General features: G+C 42.9%; 1 long non-coding RNA gene across 1 annotated transcript; it reads right to left on the bottom strand.

The window, feature by feature from the left end:
• Positions 1–933: 933 nt before the first annotated feature.
• On the bottom strand, positions 934–10259 carry LOC121023837 (uncharacterized). The gene is made up of 3 exons (XR_005787516.1): positions 9014–10259; positions 3530–3610; positions 934–1122 (listed from the first exon to the last, which is right to left on the bottom strand). It is a non-coding gene; the product is annotated as an uncharacterized LOC121023837 (long non-coding RNA).
• Between the last annotated feature and the right edge of the window lie 9706 nt (positions 10260–19965).

The following is a 19965-nucleotide window of genomic DNA, read 5'->3' as shown; positions in this document are numbered from 1 at the left end:
TTTGTTTATTTATTTATTATTTTTTATTTTTAAGTAACCTCTACACCCAGTGTGGGACTCAAACCCACAACTCCAAGATCAAGAGTTACATGCTCCACTGACTAAGCCAGCCAGGCATCCCAGAAAATATACAATTTTCTTGAGAGTACATAAAAAGACCTTGAGATGGTGTGACCTATGGAAAAAAGTTTAAACAATATAATAAACCATTACTCTATGGGAGAAGGGTTACAAGTAATACCATAGAAAAGAAACCAATTATGTACAGAAAAGGTTGGCAGTAAAGAAAGATGCTGAACCTACAAGAGAAAGGGGTATCCCAACCATAAGCTCAAAAACTTCAAATTGATCCTTGCCTAATCATGAAGGAACTGAAAGAAGCATTTAGTTATGTTACTGTGGTTCTCTAGTAGAAGGAACTAGCTCTAAGGAACCAAGAAACTAAAAAGAGAAGTAAAAAGCGGTGGCTCAATTTTTGCCATCCAAACACAAACACCAAAGGACCAGTTAGTGTTGTAAAAAGAGGACTGACATCTGGAGATCTGAGTTTGGGCCCTAACTCTCGTCACTAACTTGTTGCGATCTTGAGCGAGTCTTCACCTTCCAAAATATGAATTTTCACCTCCTCAAAGTGAGGGGGTGTAACAAATGATCTAAAACAATATAATTTCAAACTGACAGAACATTTCAAGAATAGTAGAAGGAATCTTAACTACAGAAAACACAGTAGGGAGGTGGGTGTGGGGGGATGGGTGAAGTAGGTGCTGGGGATTAAGGATGCACTTGTTATGATGAACACTGGGTGTTGTATGAAAGTGTTGAATTACTATATTGTGCACCTGAAACTAATATTACACTGTATGTTAACTAACTGGAATTTAAATAAAAACTTAACAACAACAACAACAAAAGAATAGTATGGGGCACCTGGGTGGCTCAGTCAGTTGAGCGGCCGACTTCAGCTCAGGTCATGATCTCACGGCTTGTGAGTTTGAGCCCCGTGGCGGGCTCTTGGGCTGGAAGCTCGCTCGGAGCCTGGAGCCTGCTTCCAATTCTGTGTCCCTCTCTTGCTCTGCTCCTCCTCCGCTCTGCTCCTCCTATGCTCATGCTCTGTCTCTCTCTCTAAGAATAAATAAAACATAAAAAAAAAAAAAAAGAATAGTAGAAGGAACTCCTCTTAAGTCTTTTATCCAAATCAAATTTTATTACCTCTGCTCCATATGCCTTATTATTCTACCTTTATATATATAGACTTATAAATATATGCATTTTTTCTGAACCATTTGAGACTTAGATATCATACTCTTTGACTCCTAAATACTTCCGTGTGTTATTTACTAAGAACAAGGTCATTCTCTATGCAGCCTCAATATAGATATAAAAATTGGGACATTTAACATTGATACAATACTATTATCTAATTCACGATCCATGTTAAATGTTGCCATTTGCACTACAAGCATTTTTTAGGGCTTTTTTTTTTTTTTTCCTAGTCCAGGATCAAATCTAAGGTCACACACTACATTCAGTTTTCATGTCTCTTTTGCCTCTTTTATTTTTTATTTTTTTTTTCAACGTTTATTTATTTTTGGGACAGAGAGAGACAGAGCATGAATGGGGGAGGGGCAGAGAGAGAGGGAGACACAGAATCGGAAACAGGCTCCAGGCTCTGAGCCATCAGCCCAGAGCCTGACGCGGGGCTCGAACTCACGGACCGCGAGATCGTGACCTGGCTGAAGTTGGACGCCCAACCGACTGCGCCAGCCAGGCGCCCCTCTTTTGCCTCTTTTAATCTGGACCAGTCCCTCAGCCTTTCTCAGCCTTTCTGTTGTTTCCTGACCTTGACATTTTTGAAGGGTACAGGCCAGTGATTTTGTAAGATGGCTCTCAATTTGGGTTTGTTTGACATTTCCTCATGATTAGATTCAGTTTGTACATTTTTGGCAGGATTACCAGTGAAGCAATGTTGTGTCCTCAGTACTTCTTATTAAGAGATGACACAGGCTTGATGACTTGGTGAAGGTGGTATTAAAGAGGATCCTCCACTATTTCCCCTTTATAATTATTAAAGTAGTTTATGGAGAGATACTTCACCATGCAAATATCCTGCTCCTCATCAAACTTTCACCCATTTTGCCAGTTTCAGCATCCATGAGTGAGTTTCTCACTCCACCATTTCATCTATATTTACTAGTTGTCATCCTCTGATAGGAAATGCTTTCACTTTTCCTACATTTATATAATGATTTATTTACTTCTTTATATCAGTGTGGACTCATAGGCTCTTATCTCATTCAATGGTTTATAACCCGTTACTAATAGTAATTATTTTGATTAAAGCAGGGTTCTTTTTTTTTTTTTTAAGTTTATTTATTTTGAGAGAGAGGGGACACAAGTTGAGGAGGGGCAGAGGGAGGGAGAGACAGAATCCCAAGCAGGCTCCATGCTGTCAGCGCAGAGCCCGATGTGGGGCTCAAACTCACAAACTGTGAGATCATGACCTGAGCCAAGCTCAAGAGTCAGACATTTAACTAACTGTGCCACCCAGGTGTCCCAAAGCAAGGGTTCTTAATCATTCTTTGTACCATGGACTCCTTTGTCAATGTGGAGAAGCCTACAGACCTCTCGTCAGAACGATGTTTTTAAACTCATTAAATATTTACAGACGACATTACATAGGTTTCCAAATGCAACATATGGAAACAGTGATCAAAATATTAAAAATTTATGATACAATGTGCTTCATTATTAACACAATAAATAACAAGATCTAGTAGTAAAGACTTCAGGGGTGCCTGGGTGGCTCAGTCGGTTAAGCATCCGACTGGCTCAGGTCATGATCTCTCAGTTCGTTAGTTTGAGCCCCGCGTCGGGCTCTGTGCTGACAGTTTGGAGCCTGGAGCCTGTTTCGGATTCTGTGTCTCCCTCTCTCTCTGCTCCTCCCCCGCTTGTACTCTGTCTCTCTCTGTCTCAAAAATAAAAATAAGAACACTAAATGTAAAACAGAGTGCAAACTCTTATCAACAGGTCTGCAGCAACTGCAATGTGATAGGAAATTATCTGTGATTTCTATCAGTGACATTCCCAAGTACGGTACTGCTAATACTGCTATGATTTTGTTACTAACACTGATACTAAAAGGAAGTGCTAAATTTCAATATTAGTGAAAACAAAGATGTAATTTTCTCCCCATCCATGCTCGTGAATTTTATCCTGGATGCCAGGTTTAGAACCCCTGATATAGTCTCTTGGTAATCCCAGCCTCCTGAAGGCCCTACCTTAACATCACATTATTATTCAAGCCCAAAGTTTCAGTCCTCCAACATAAAAGTTATCACACAAATATAGAAAAACTAGATACGACTTGAAGACACTGATTTGAATAAAAGAATAAATTGATTTAAGAGTCCAGGGCCCTGCAGCACTAAGGCAAAAAAAGTGGCCCCCTGAAGAATGGCCTTGAGCTGGTTGTGGGTCCAGCAAGACCCAAGGTAGAGAAACAGAAGCCCAACTAAGAGGAATGACATACCCAGGATCCCGCAAAGAATGGAGTCAGTAGCAGCAGCCAGAAAAGTCATCTTTAGAAGGCTTGGTGAATGTACTGTGGCTTCTAAAATGAAGAAACAGAACCCTTATGAATTCCGGCTTTCATGCAGGACCAACAATAAAGATATGTTTATGCTAAATGACACAGAGGTGGACAATAAAGGGGAAAACAAGGCCTAAATTCCATTAGGAAAGAGCTGATGACTTGTGTCAATTTTTCTATAGGTTTTAGTCTACAATGTGACTTTCCCTTAAGAAATCACATAGCGCCACTGTTGTCCCAGATTAGTGATAATAAACCACAGCAGCTTGACTCTACTGTCTATGGGCCACTGTTGTAGGTTATAAGTAACAATACAGTCACATATAAGAATCCTGAAAATGACCCCCAGATTTAATAAAAAGTAGTGCATTCTCACATGTAATGTTTTCATTTCACCTAAGAAAGACTATGTTCCTGAGGTTCTCACAATTTAACTTTTGATTTTAAAAGTTAGAAACAAAATGAGATTGGGGTGCCTGGGTGGCTCAGTCAGCTAAGCGTCCGACTTGGTTTCAGCTCAGGTCATGATCTCATGGTTAGTGGGATCAAGCCCTGCATTGGGCCCTGCTCTGAGCATGGAGCCTGCTTGGGATTATCTCTCTCTGCTCCTCCCCCCACCCCCACATGCTCTCCCTCTCTCTTTCAAAATAAATAAACATTGAAAAAATAAAATAAAACTCTTTTATTTAAAAAAAAATTTTGTTTTCAACGTTTATTTATTTTTGGGACAGAGAGAGACAGAGCATGAACGGGGGAGGGGCAGAGAGAGAGGGAGACACAGAATCGGAAACAGGCTCCAGGCTCTGAGCCATCAGCCCAGAGCCTGACGCGGGGCTCGAACTCACGGACCGTGAGATCGTGACCTGGCTGAAGTCGGACGCTTAACCGACTGTGCCACCCAGGCGCCCCTAAAACTCTTTAAAAAAAAATAGGGGTGTCTGGGTGGTTCAGGTGGTTAAGCATCTGATTTTGGCTCAGGTCAGGATCTCACAGTTTGTGATTTTGAGGCCCATATCGGGCTCTGTGGTGACAGCATGGAGCCTGCTTGGGATTCTCTCTCTCTCTCTCTCTCTCTCTCTCTCTCTCTCTCTCTCAAATAAATAAACTGAAAGAAAGGAAGAAAGAAAGAAAGAAAGAAAGAAAGAAAGAAAGAAAGAAAGAAAGAGAAAGAAAGAAAGAAAGAAAGAAAGAAAGAAAGAAAGAAAGAAAGAAAGAAAGAAAGAAAGAAAAAGAAAATGAGATTGAGCTGAAAACCTAGTTACTTATCTTACAGCACCAACCCCCTGAGAAGCATCAGTTTGCAGACCAGGATATAACTTCAAGGTTGAAGTTGCAGTGAACTCTGGTTACAGAAGCAAGACCCAGCAGAAACATAGAGTATGTGAATGGAGCAAAAAGTGGAAAAATCATTTTAGAAGGGCAACTTCGAATGCTAAAGTTCAAATGCAATGCTTTCTAAATTGGTCAAAAAGTACTTTAAGATTTAAGTTACATTTAATCTCTTGGACTATAAATGATTTTCTTTGGGAGTGGGTGGGTAAGTTTGGAGTCTGTTTAAACTAATCACAGGATTCTCCCCTCCTCCTGCTTTAGGAAGTTTGAATTCCACTGCAACCTGGATGTTACCTCTATACCACTGGTCTTCCTTAAAATTCCTCACCAAATCTATGTATGCAGGCAACGGCTTAAATGCAAGGCTATTTATCCTTCCTGAAATAAAAACTATGTTTGTGAGCATTCATGCAAAGTTAAATAGTACATAATTCCTAATGCTTTCCCATCTTTCTTCAGCATTTAAAATCCAAAGACCCGGACATTCTTACACTTAAATTTCTCTTTCCTGACATTCTTGCTGTCTTTTTTTTCAATATTGGACTGTGCCATTATTCACATTCCCATTAAATCACTGCCCACTCCTGCTCATTTTCTGGTTAGCTCGTTCTTAACTATTCATTGCTCTGTTTCTTGATCTACACGTTCAGAACCTGAGGACTGCACGTGAACAAGGGGAGAGAACTGTGGAAACCACAAATTAATAGGTAACTTATGTGTTTTTTTTTTTAAATAATAAGAAATAACAATGAGTTTTTACTGATTTGAGCCTGTAGTAGTTTTATCTCCACTACTAGATTGCATTTTAAGAATAGCCCCGTCTTAGGGCACCAGGTTGGTTGAGCGTCTGACTTGGCTCAGGTCACGATCTCACGGTTCGATGAGTTCAAGCCCCGCATCCAGCTCGCTGCTGTCAGCACGGGGCCCACTTCGGATCCTCTGCCCCCCTCTCTCCATGTCTGTCTCCCGCTTGCACTCTTTCTCTCTCTCAAAAATATACAAACATTAAAAAATAAAAAATAGAAGAATAGCCTTATCATGTTCAGCTTTATATCCCACAAAAGACCTAGCACATAGGAAGCATCCATTTGGTGAACAATGTTCAGAAAAGTGTTAGCACGCCACACTCTTAGTCTACTTAACAAAAAAACTCTCTTGTAATGAATCTGGACTGGTTTTTAAGACCACCATCATGATTAGAAGACATCAGCCCAATAAACAATTTAGAAATATTTACAATAGAGGAAAATCATGATAAAAGTGTCATTTCACACAAAATGTAACAAAACAGATCCAAATTTACAATGCTTGGAATGAGACTCTCAAAACATTTGAATCTGAATTAAAAAAAAATTTTTTTTTTAATGTTTATTTTTGAGAGAGAGAGACAAGGTGTGAGCCAAGGGAAGGGGAGAGAAAGAGAGGGAGACACAGAATCCGAAGCAGGCTCCAGGCTCTGAGCTGTCAGCACAGAGCCTGACTGGGACTGAACTCATGACCTGCAAGATCATGACCTGAGTCAAATCTGGACGCTTCACGACTGAGCCACCCGGGTGCCCCTAAATCTGAATTAATCAATCTCTAGATATACCTAAAATTATACAAGTCTCCTGTTTCCTTCAGTTCCCAGGTATAGCTTTAAAGTTTGTGGTACCAAAAGGTTTACAGTAGTGGTGCTTCTTCAAGAATTCTCTAGGACATCTCTTGTCTCCCAAGGACTTGAGATAACTTTAGAGCTGAAGCCCAGGGAAAAAGTAACTTTGGGAAGAGGGGGAATTCAGGATAATAATATCCAACCACATTAACAAAAAGGAAAGGTTATCTTTATAAAATAAAGTGGTATTAAATTTTTTTTCTAAGTTAATTATTTTGAGAGAGGCAGAGAGAGAGGGTCTCTCTCCAAGAATCCCAAATAGGCTCAATGCTGTCAGCACAGAGCCCTACAAGGGGCTAGATCCCAAAACCATGAGACCATGACCTAAGCCAAAATGAAGAGTTGAACGCTTAACCGACTGAGCCCCCCCCCCAGACGCCCCTAAAAAGGTCTTTTTTCTTAATCGAGGAGGCCAATTCCATCAAAATGTTTTCAAATCCTGAAAAATAAAAAATCTCAAAGAGGGTAAGAAATAAGAGAATTACAAGATCTAAGAGAAAACATTATACATCATGGTAAAAAAAAACGACCTTACATTGAGCAAATAACCTCCATCACCTCTAAAAGCCTGTGTCTTAAGATGCCGACTTGGCCCTTGGCCCTTCTTCTGACGTAGTAAACGCTACCTAGTTGATTTGAGGTAAATTGTTTCTATGGCTTTTGCTAACCGGTCTGTTGTGGCTTGCCCTAGAGGTTTGAGGGTCCCAAGAGAAAGACTGGGGGACTGACTTTCCAAGGTTGCTTAAAATTAGTGGAAACCGAGGGTGTAATCTTTCCAGGGTCGGGGCGCCTGGGTGGCTCAGTCGGTTGGGTGTCTGACTTCGGCTGCGGGTCGTGATCTCACAGTTCGTGGGTTCAAGCCCCGCCTCGGGCTCTGTGCTGACAGCTCAGAGCCTGGAGCCTGCTTTGGATTCTGTGTCTCATTCTCTCTTTGCCCCTCCCTCACTTCTGCTCTGTCTCTCAAAAATAAACACATGTAAAAAAAAAAAAAAATCTTTCCAGGGTCAGTTCAGGTTTGATGTGGGGAAAAAACTCGAGGAGTGTTCAGAATCCGGCCAGTCAGACCTCTGGACCTTAACTTCCCCATCTGTAAAATGGAGCAGGCGATCGCCACTCAGAGAGAGGAAGAATCACAGGATCACAACCCATGGCTCCGCCAACGTGAAAGCAGCCATCCAGTTAGGGCAAGAAGTAGGCGGCGCGCACAGAGGAGCGAGAACAGGGCAGTTCGCAGGAAGTGCTTCAGGGCTGGGAGGGGAAATAGAGGGCGGAGGCGGGAATGTGAAAACGGAGCGCTCGCTGCGGAGTTTGTACCGAAGCTCAGGGGAGGCGGGGCAAAGCTGAGGTGAAGGGGTTAGTCAGTGGATAGGCAAGATGGGCCACCTCCCCCGAAAAGAGAGGGTTGGGTGCGGGGGAGGCTCTGAGGTGGCGGCTGAGGAACGTGGGGGGAGGGGTGAAAGCGAACGCTCTCAGGAAAAGGGGCGGGAAGCGCGCGCTAGCGCGCGCATGCGCGCGCCTGGCTCCTTCAGCGCACAGGCCTGGGTTTCTGACCGCGCGCCCCGCGCCGACGGCGCGGACGTTAGAGAAGGAGGAGCCACGCGGCCCCTCCTCGCCGCGCCGGGACCTGAGCGTCCAGCCGCGCGTACCCCGTGGTGGCGGGTCATCACTTTTTTCTCCAGTGGGGGTTTAGGTAGCCGGGAAAGGAAACACGTTTGTCTCTGTTGCTTTTTTTCGTCCCCTCCCCCACGAAAAATGGGACGGGAGGTCCTGGGCGTGTCAGGGAGAGTCCGTTCCGGGTTTTCCCGCCCACTTTAACTCCGTGAGCGCTTCGACTGCGCGGCGCTTCACTCCACCGGGCGCGCCCGAGCCCTCCGCCGGAACTCGTTCCGCCTCCCCCACACGTCTTTCTCCGGCAATGCAAAGTGGGAGCTCGGACCTCTTTCCCTGACGCCCTCAGGCCGGCTGTCACCCCCTATCTCTTCGGAGTTGCGACTCTGACTGCCCCTGGCAACTAGAATTCTCTAATAAGGTCGCTCTGAGGGACTACTTGATGTCTCCGTGCGCTCGGTGGTGCGGCCGCGCTCTGAGCTCTTCCTGGAAACTCCCGCCTCGGGGAGCCAGGAGAGCCCGGACAGGGGGGAGGGGAGCGAAGGGGACGCGCACGCCCCCCTGTCCCGGGGGAGGGCTCCGCGCCCCCGCCCTCCTCCCCGCGGGGAGGGGAGGGAAGGCGCGAGAGGGGGAGGGGAGGGAGCGGGGCGCGGAAACGGGGGGGGGGGGGCGCGGCTTCCCGCCCCACCCCCCACCTCGAGAACAACGGGTTCCCGCTGCTGCCCCCTGCCGCCCACAGCGCCCCGCACCCCGCGCCCCTCCCCGGCCCCGAGAGGGGCGTCGGGGGCGCCGCCGCCGCCGGGGCCGTGGGAACCGGTGCCGAGACTTACAAGAACTGACCGGTTTCCTGTCAGAAAACTTCCAGTTACTTTAGAGAAGCCGGTTGGGCCAACTTGGTCCCCGCCGGAGTTGGCCACATTTCACTACAGCCTGGTGACCTCCCTTCTACTTTAAAACAACGGGGAATAATCTTGGGGGAGGCAGTGGGTTGATAAAACCAAGAGCAACACCACGTTGCACCGCGGCGACTCAAAGGAAGTTAAACAAAATACTGACTGGGGGGAATTTTTAAAGGGCTACCCAACAGAAGGAACTCGGGTTTTTCAAGTTGAAGCTTCTCCCCCCGCCCCCCGCAACTGTATGTACACAAAGATGTAAGTCAGGAGCGTTCACCAGAGCAGTACATCAGCTCGTGAGCTTGCTTGAGTTTGTAGTCCAAAGCACCTTCCCGAACTTTTAAAAAGGCGGTTGTTTCGGAATCCAACAGGAAAAAAACCAATTCGAAAGAGCCTGAAAAAGTTCAATTAGAATAGCAGCCACATTTCAACATTTCCCAGATTTTGCAATATTAAACTGTGAGGGTTTGAGCCAAATTTTAAGGCAGGAATTCTCACTGCCAAATTACAAATTTCTCAAAATGAGGGGTGTTCAACCAAATTGCTGCCAGACCCCATAAACAGGCACTAACAGCACTGCTATAATTACACCTTATTATCTCCCTCTCAGTCTTCCTTGATTCACTGCCGGGTAAAATCCTCATCCCGGGTGTCACTAGCTGGCCTTTTTCTGGGGCTGAACAATCATACACCTCCCGTTCCTCAGTTCACCCAGTGCCTCTTTAGCTGTATAACTGATCTGCCTCTATTCCATTTTTCACAGTCCCATCTCTTCCTAAAATGGAACCCAATCAGATGGGTTCTTTTCACCCCCCCCCCCCCCCAGCTTCCCTAGGGACTAAGAAATGAAGACGATGAAAACAAATTTATCGGAATTACTCACAAGAAACATTTCTTCTTTGAAGAAAAGGATTTAGGCCAAGAAACCAAATTTGTTGTTTAACTCAAGCCCCCTACAGGGATTTAGCATAGTGGGTTGAATGCAGTTAAACCAGCTTAATCACTTTCTTTGTTCTGGGCTCTTTGCATTTATTTAATGTTGTATTTTAACACGATTTGACACAACCTATACTAATTTCTTCTGTTAGTGTAGAGTCTGCATTGTAGACCGTACAACATAAGCAAACAGAAGTTTCTGCGGAACATTTGGCGTTTTGTAGAATTCGGTACTAAACTGCTATATGACCAAGACCAAAGCAGTAGGGTGGTTTGGGGGGTGGGGGGAAGGGGAGGTGGGAAGTCACGTTTTCATTTTTAAATCCAGAGATTTTTAAAGCACAAAAGATTAGCCAAGGTAGACCACTGAATTTTTTGGGTAAGATCTGTAGCTCCCCCGCTCTCACTAGGAGTCATATTTACTCATTTTCGCCTGGAAGTTTTGTTGTTGTTGTTGTTGTTGTTGTTGTTGTTGTTGTTGTTGTTTCAATAGCAAGAAAAGAAAGATCATGCTGGATCTCATCCCCGCTAGATTTTAATTCTTCTAGCCTTTCTCCCTCTTAAATAACAATCCTACCCTGCTTCTCACCAGCCCCAGATTGAGGGGCATTCATTCACAAATGACTCCTGAGCCTCTTTCTGAAAGTCTGCTTCCTTATAAAGCCAAAACCTCAATACTAAGGCTCAATGAATTAAGGCTTGTAAAGATGCAGGCGGAAAACTTAAATGCCTGGAGAAATAATCTCCTTTCTGTTTTGGCTTTATCCAACACGCAGGAATATCTGTCCTTTACTATGTGGAAGCCAGACACTGTTCTAAGCTCTTTATATGAATTAACTCCTCACAACTGGCCTAAGGAGTGTGTACAATTGTTGCCATTATTTTACAGATGAGGAAATTAAGACACAGAGAAGTTAACTGGCACAAGATCACCCAGGCTGGAAACTTCAGAGACAAGGTTTGAACTCAGGCTGCTTCCGTTATTCTTCTCATCATCCAAGCTAGTTATTACTTGAACTGTCCATAGAGTGAAGGGGTCACTGTTCGTTCATCACATTTTGCATTCAGGATGTCCCCTATAAGACTAAGTCCTGGGCCATGGTGTGTGTGTGTGTGTGTGTGTGTGTGTGTGTGTGTGTGTGTATGTGTTTTAAATTTTTTAATGTTTGTTTATTTTTGAGAGAGAGAAGAAGAGAATGCAAGTAGGGGAGGGGCTGAGAAAGAGGGAGACACACAGAATCTGAAGCAGGCTCCAGGCTTTGAACTATCAGCTCAGGGGCCCAATGCGAGACTCGAACCCCCGGACCATGAGATCATGACCTGAACTGAAGTCGGACGCTCAACAGACTGGGCCACCCAGGCGCCCTCTGGGCCGTGTTTTTTCCTCTGGAACTCCAGTAAAGTGAAATTCGTTGAGATCTGCTCATGAAAAGCATTCCCAAATCAAATTACTCTCTTGGAAGCCAGCCTCAAACTGCTAGCATATGTATTTGTAAATGCTAACCAGGACAGACGCGTCCAAACTCACCGGATTCAGAACATGCCTACCTCGCGTTATAAAGAAAAAAGATGGTTAGAAAGCAATTTGGATTCTCTGATATTGAACTAGGTAGAAAGCAGGAGGTGAAGTGGGAAGAGATAAGGTGATAGAAACCAAGAGAAAATGAATGTAACATATGTGCACATGCAGAGATCAGTACTACACTGCAAGAATGAAGATCAAGGTCATGCAGAAGAAGAAAAGCATGTGCACGTGTTATGACAGAACTAGAAAAGGAACATAAAACCTAAAAATGACATGGCAAGGGGAGGCAGTGGGGAGTCAGGTTGGGTTTTTCCCCATAGGGAGTTCAGATAAATTAAGTAGAATTTTAGTCTGGATTAAGAGAAATATAGCATCTAGAACAAGGGGGTGGTGGTGGTGGGAATCCACTTTATTCTGTATTAGACCACATCTAAGTGACGTGTTCACTTTTAAAGGGATGTAATAAAGAGCAACCAACCAAGATGGTGAGGAGACTTGAACCCCTGGGTAATGAGGAAAAGTTGAAGAATTCATGAGTGATAGAAGAACCATGTTGAAATACCTGAAAGGCTACTGAATGAAAAGGAAATTAAACTCATCCTGGGGCTGCCCCAAGACTAGAACTGATGATTAGGAGCTTTAGAAACACATGTTTTAGTTCGGAATATGGAAGAAGTCATGTAATAGACTGTCTTAGAATGTAGCAATCTCCATCCACATCCATCACTAGAAGCATACAAAATGCACGTGGTGGCTGGACTACATATAATGTTCAAGGTGCCTCTCATCCTTGCTTTGACATTCACTTAGACACCGTAAAAAGAGGAAAAACAATATAACGCACCTCATTAGTTTGTTGAGAAGCACTTAGCACACCGTTATAAGTAATAGCACTCACTAAAAGTCAGCGGCTAATAACATCGGTGAAGTTCTAAGATTTAGTCTTTATAAATTTATCAGTGGGAGATTATTTAAGTCTTGTGTTTATAGATCACCTTTTTGGCATTATCAATATTATCCTGAATGGTGGCTTGGGTATCACTTAAGCAACTTTAGGATATCCCGATGCAACTAAAACTTACTTAGTAGCATCCGGGGAGCAATCTTGTGAATTCTACACCGTCAGGATCTTACAAGTTGAATTGTAGCACTATGCTGCGATTCCAGAGGTAAACGATATGATAAGATAATGTGAGGTGACTGTTGGAAGGGTGAAGAAAATAAACTTAATAAAATCTGGCAGACGGAGAGAACTCCAGCAGCACAGCTTTGTGTTAATTGTTGAAAAGCAACAGCAGCTGAGGTCAGCCTTACGTTTCACATACGAGACTCAGAGGAAATGGCTCATCTTGAGCAAAAGGTGTCACGAAGTCCAAGAAACCAACTGGGAGAGCTGGGTACAGAGACAAAGACAAGCCAACCAGTGATCTGATTACCTGCTTACCCTGGGAAAGTAGTTCTGTAAAAACGTTGCTATGTCACGGAGAATAAGGCTGACCTCAGCAGCATCTTCAACAAAAAGAAAACGTGTGTGACTGCTAAGAAGGACAATGAAGTTGTCTTAGCATCACACTTAATTCCTCTTGGTTCCTCCAACCCCAAAGGGAAAATGGAGAGGAGGCAGTACAGCTGTAAAGCAGGACAAAGCTGGGGCTAGATGAGTGACTTGAGCCAATGGCTTTACCTCTCCAGGCCTCAGTTTTCCCATCTGTGGAATGGAAATAATAGCATACATAGCATCATTGTGAGGCTTATAGCATTTTTGTGAGGGATTATAGGATAGGTTACATGTAAAATATACTTAGGGCAGTGTCTGACACATAGTAACTAATACATTATCAGAATACAGTTTGATTGGAGAAGGGAAGAAATTGTGGCCACATGATGGTGTTTGCGATATAGCTTCTGCCATAGAGAGATAGCAACATTATACAAAGGGAATGGAGAGCCACGACCCCCACACACAAACCAACCCTCTCGGCACTAAAGGGCCTAAAGCTTAGAACTTAACATAATTTATAGAAGGCCAGCGGAAATAGAATTGCAAGTGTCCTTGCTCCAAATGCAAGGGAAATAATTTCCCTTCTCCCTCCTTTGGTTCTGTTTTTTTTTTTTTTTTTTCTTCATGCTTTAATCATTTTGACACCAAGCTGTACAAAAGTAATTTAAAATTAACATGTCTGACACTTGGTAGCTAGCAGAACCTGATTCTGAACCCTGCCCCCTCTCCAGGGCAGCCAGAAGTCTTCTCTGATTGGCTACTGGTCCTGCAGCAGCTGATGAAGGGCCCAGGAAAACACATCCAACAATTAATTTGCTAATTTAGTTTTCTGTTTAATTTGAAACCAGAAAATCCTCAATCACTCAGGAGCTTGGTTTTCTGGCTCAAGCATTGGCTTCTGAAACTTCTTGTTCAGTAGCGAGCAAAGAAACAGAGGAGAAAGGGAGAACGCTTACCTTTTTAGGTACATGCCAGAACCCCATGCCCTTCTCTCAAAATGGTTTTCTATAGGATCGCAGCCCACAAATCTTTTTACAAGAAAAACTGAGAGTAATACATTCATGTTCAACGTAAGTAAACTGCTTCTTCAGTTATGGGGAATTTCCAGACCAATATGTATTCAGGATTTAGAAAACTACCTTAGGGTTACAGACAGACTCTTAGAGGGTTTCTACTCTAAGAGAAAGAAACATTGCTCCGGGGCGCCTGGGTGGCTCAGTCAGTTAAGCATCTGACTCTTGATTGCCTGAGTTCGAGTCCTGAGTCAGGCTCTCTGCTGACAGCTCGGGGCCTGCTTGGTATTCTTTCTCTCTCTCTTAAAATAAATAAACTAAAAAAAAAAAAAAAAGAGGTATTGCTCTGTTGTGAAGCAGCTTTCAGGTTCCCTGGGAACTTTTCTGTTGATTTCGAAAGGAAGAGGCAAAGGCAATTTGTATTGGAGGTAGAAAAAAATTGTACAAGAGAGTTTAGTGAAAAGATACACACAGGTCTTTCTGGTAGTTTTTTTCCTTTCTGGAGAGAGTTTCAGAATTAAGAGGGGGGCCTAGGGGCGCCTGGGTAGCTCAGTTGTTTAAGAGTCTGGCTTCGGCTCAGGTCATGATCTCATGGTTTGGTTCGTGGATTTGAGCCCTGCATCAGACTCTGTGCTGACAGCTCAGAGCCTGGAATCTGCTTCGGATTCTGTGTCTCCCTCCCTCTCTGCCCTTTCTCCACTTGCACTCTGTCTCTCTCTTTCTCTCTCTCTCTCTTTCTTTCAAAAAATGGATAAACATTTTTTAAAAAAATTTTTATTAAAAAAACACACACAGATTACTGGGTTGTCTTCTCCCTGAGATTCTGTTTTGTTCGGTCCAAAATGGGACCCAGGAATCTGTATTTTTTGCAGGTGTTCCAGGTATAGCAGTCTCCTGATGAGAGTTGGAGAATCATTGCTCATAGCAAACAGTGAGTCACTCGACTTGAGTATGAAAATTTGGGTATAAACAATATATGTACTTATTTACATCACACAGTGACCTTATCAATGGGCATTGCCACTGCCAGACTTATACCTCAGGGCACAAACTGGAAGGCAGATAACCTGGTTAACCTTTTGTGGCATCTGGTATGTTTGGAATCCAAATCTCCTTTCACCTTATGATTTCTTTGTAATTGCAATTGCAGAGGTCAGGTTGATAGAATTGACAACATTGTAGCTGGTTAGAAACATGGATTCATTTCCCATCCTTTTCCATTTGTTGCAATCTATAGTATTTGAGGACTGATATTTACAGGCAGGGGGTCTTGGGCATGTGAAAAAAGCTGGTCGGATTCTGCCCCAGGCACAACGGGCAAAATTGGTAAAATGTTCCTGCCCAGTCCTCACCCCATATCCTAAATCCAGCTCAAGTGTTAAATGATGAAGGATTAAGCTGTGATCCCCTCCTGAGGTACTTGTGTTTCAGAGAGAATCCTCTGGAAGTGAGAGGAGAGGATTATCTTAATGACTCCCAACCTTACTTGATAGGCAGAGTGCCAGATCCCAAGATTTGGGGGAGCATTTTCTTAGAAGATGACCCCTGAGTACCTCTTTGCTACCTCAGTACTCTACCGTCCTCAGTAAACAATGACCATGAAAGTTTCCAGTCATTATTCTCAGAGCTGAGGGAATGGGAGCCTTTTTGTTTAAATGTGGACATGTTGGTCTGCTGTGGCTGGTGTCAGAAGAAGCATCTAGGTCACAGAGTCCCATCGCCATTTTGTCAAAATGCCATATTCTGAATTTTCCATATTCTTACACTACTAAATTCAAAGAGAGAACCCATGAAGTGTTTTTTTATTCATTCAACAAATAAATTTATCAAGTGCTATTTTTTTTTAATGTCTTAATGTTTATTTTTGACAGAAACAGAGCATGAGTGGGGGAGGGGCAGAGAGCGAGGGAGACACAGAATCTGAAGCAGCCTCCAGGCTCTGAGCTGTCAGCACAGAGCCCGACATGGGGCTCGAACCCACAAACCGTGAGATCATGACCTGAGCCAAAGTCGGACGCTCAACCGACTGAGCCACCCAGGCACCCCTCAAGTGCTGTTTTGTCCCAAGTACTGTCCTATATTCTAGAGAGACAACAATGAACAGATAAAATTCGTGGAAGCTACATTATAGTGGAGGACAGGGATGAGGAAAGGACAAGATGTAAACAAAATAAATAGTTATATGGTTTGTTGAATGATGAATGTTGTGGAGAAGAAAACAGTCATAGAATGGAAATGAGAAGTGTTGGGAGGGGGGGAATGTTTAAATTTTAAACTGAATAGGCAGGGAAGCGCTCACTGAGAAGGTGTCACTGGAGTAAAGACCTGGAAGAGGTGAGGGAGCAAGCAAGCCATATAGATATCTGGTAAAAAAAAAAAAAAAAAAAAAAAAGGAATTCCTGGGGCACCTGGGTGGCTCAGTTGGTTAAGCTTCTGACTTCGGCTCAGGTCACGATCTCACAGTTCATGGGTTCGAGCCCTGCATCGGGCTCTGTGCTGACTGCTCAGAGCCTGGAGCCTGCTTCGGATTCTGTGTCTCCCTCTCTCTCTGCTCTTCGTTTGCTCATGCTCTGCCTCTGTCTCTCAAAAATAAACATTAAAAAAAAAAAAAGAGTTTCTGATAACTAGTTTAATACCTCTCAGAGCACAGGTTAAGAGTTAGGACTTGCAAATTCTAACCTAACTCTAGTATCTTTGCTAAATGCACAATAATTTCCCCTTTGAAAGTTACTCAACCCTTAAAGCTATGAAGTCTTCTAAGGCTTCGTTGAAATTTTCATATCAAAAAGTAAATTTTATTTTTTCCCCCTGAAAGCCAAATAGTACTACTGTAGTCACTTAGAGGTATGGAAATCCACCCAAAAAACAAACAAATAAAACTTCTTGCAGTTTTCAGCCCAAAGATTTTCATTTTGTAAATTTACTTTAACTTAAAACATTATTCACATAAATAATTAGACATTGGACTTTAAATGGATTATTTGTTTAAAACATGAAAAATAGTTTCTTTCATTCGGTTCTCAGAACAAATTGTGAAATGTGCAAGACTAGTATTATGCTCAGTTTACATAAGAGAATGCTAAGGCTCAGAGAGATTAAGTGCCTTGCCTTAGGTCACACAGCCAATAAGTGGTTGAGCCAGTGTTAAAACTCAAGCCTTTTGACTTTAAATCCCATGTTTCTTCCCTCTATCATAGCTGCCACTTCGGTTCCCAATTTAGGAAAACAGCTACACCACAGTATTTACTTACAGAATTTAAGCAGCCTCTAGGTGCCCTGTGAAACCACATCTGTCACATAAAAAAGAAAAATATCAACAGTATATTGGAAAAGCTAGTTGCGAAGTTAAACTAAAAACCAAAAGGACAGACAGCTGGCACCAGTTCCTAAGGCCTCAGTTTTAAAGGCTGGAAGTCTAAATCACAGAAGAAATATTATACCTTTCTACCACTGGGCTCTGGTACAAGGAATGCTTTCCACCTTGGTCAGAAGAGATGCTGAGAAGCAGCATAATGTTCCATTAAGTACTAAAATTTATCAATACCCTAGTTCAGGCAAAAGGAGATATAGATAAAGAAGTGGTTATATTTCTGGAATTTGGTTCTTTCCCCCCATTTCCAAAACTGCTATAGTCAGGACCCTTGTCACTTATTCCTCACGTTTCTGTAAAAGCCTGCTATCTGGGTTTCCTAACTCTGTTTCTCCTTTTTCTCTGACCTGTTTCTCAAACCTTTATTGTACATTCTCCAGATTAAGCTTCCTTAAAGTACTGTCATCCTTTTGCGTGAAAACCTTTAATGACCCTAAAATATAATTAATTTCAATAAAAGAGGATTCAGTCTAGCATTCAAGACCTTATCTAATGTAACTTACTAAAACTGACACAAGATGAAAGAAAAAATGTGAATTGCCCTATCTCTATTAAAGAAATTGAATTTGTCATCAATTATGTTCCATAAAGAAAGCTCTAGGCCCAGATGGTTTCACTGGCAAACTCTAGCAAGCGTTTAAGGGAGAAGTGACATCAATCTAACACACATTCTTTCAGAATATAGAAGAAGAGGGCATATTTCCAACTTGTTAGAACGTCTCTAGCCAGCCAGATCTTTGACACTGTGGTCCCAACCACCGAAAATTTTGTGTTCTCTAATTATCCTACACACAACATGTGGCATGCCTTTGCTGACACTTTCCTTTTCTTGGAATGCCCTCCCCACTCCCTATGCCTCTACAAATACTTTGGATGGATAAGATTCTTGGATGATTTGAAGCTGAGGTCTATTCTTTTGTGTCACCTGCCTGTAAAGACAAATACATCCTTAAGAAGTGAGCACAAAAAAATTGAACCCATCAGTGTTAGTACTATATATATAGACATTAAGCCCAGCATAGTGTACAGAAAAAAAGAGTCAAGGGATTTTCTGATTCAACAGGGAGAAGTGTTTCCACTCAGCAACAAAAGGCACTATAGAATTGTGCAAAATTCAAAGAAAGTGAGATTTTAAAAAAAGAAAAAGAGGGGCACCTGGCTGGCTCAGTCGGTGGAGCAGGTGACTCTTGATCTTGAGGTTGTGAGTTTGAGCCCCACATTGGGTGTAGAGATTACTTAAATATAAAATCTTTAAAAAGAAAATTAGAAAGAATAGCAGGAGAATACCAATAAAAGCCTTTTATGTCACTCAGCCTTTCAACAAATATTTATTGAGAGCCTACTGGGAGCCAAGCATTCTGCCAGGCATTGAGCACACTCTTGGGGGTCCCTGCCTTCATAGAACTTACCGTCTAGTGGAAGAGACGGACGATACACAGGAAAACAGAATTATAAATTGTGATTAACTTTCCTGAATGGAAAGAACAAACCCTGAAAAGAAAGAATAATGGTGGGAACCTGGGAACCTGTTTTTAAATTGATGGTCAGGAAAGGCCACTCTGAGGTAGTAATTTCTCACAGGATCAGAAGGCACCAGCCATCTGGGTGAGGGCCATTCCAGGCAGAGAGAGGAGACTATGTGATAGTTCTGAAACTGGAAAGTTGTCAAGTTCTTTATCAGCCAGATAAGAAGGTCAAGGTGGCTGGTGGGTTGGACAGGTAGGTGAGGCTCCACCATGAAGTGTCTTCCTGGATTTGGAAGGAGTTTGGATTTTATTCAAAATACAGTGGGAAGCCAGGTTATACATTACAGGTTGTAAGTTAACGAGAAAAGTATTGAGAAGACACTAGATTCATAATATTTCAAAAGGCATCATTTACTCCCAGGATTCAAGGGACGTCTGTTGAGTATTGCTCTACCAGGTATTATTCTAAGAATTTTCACATCCCATTCAATTCTCACCATAGACCTGTGAGAGAGTTATTACTATCATCATCATCACTTTCTTACTGAAGAAACAGATGCTCAAAGAGGTTCAGGGACTTGCCCAAGATCACAAAACCCAGAAGCCATGGATTTGAGACTTAGTTTCCCCTGATTCAAGGCCTCTGCTCATCCCATTAGATTATCTAATAGTTACTCAGGCCCAACCAACATCCACAATATACTTGACTCCTCTCTGTTTCTCAAATACCCCCGTCATGTCCCATCAGCAATTCCTGGCACCTTTACCTCTAAAATCTAACCACTTGTCACCATCCCCATTGCTGCCACTCTGACCTAAGCCGCCATTGTTTCTTGCTTAGATTCCTGCAGTTGCCTCCCAAATATTGTTCTCCTTGCTTCTGCCCTTGTTCTCCCACCTTCTGTTTTCTACCCAGCGGCCAGAATAAAGCTTTTAAAACATAAATCATATCATAAAATATGTCATTTCTCCACTAGCTTTCCATCTCAGAGTAAAAGCCTACAGTGACTTACATATCCTTACAAAGTCTGCCCCATGCTCTCCCACTTCCTTGACCTGTATCCTACATCTCTCC

This window comes from Herpailurus yagouaroundi, unplaced genomic scaffold, assembly GCF_014898765.1.
Source record: "Herpailurus yagouaroundi ecotype Mexico unplaced genomic scaffold, PumYag 77, whole genome shotgun sequence".
Classification (NCBI taxonomy): Eukaryota; Metazoa; Chordata; class Mammalia; order Carnivora; family Felidae; genus Herpailurus; species Herpailurus yagouaroundi.
Note: the sequence above shows the minus strand (reverse complement) of the source record. Positions and strands in the feature narration are given on the sequence as shown.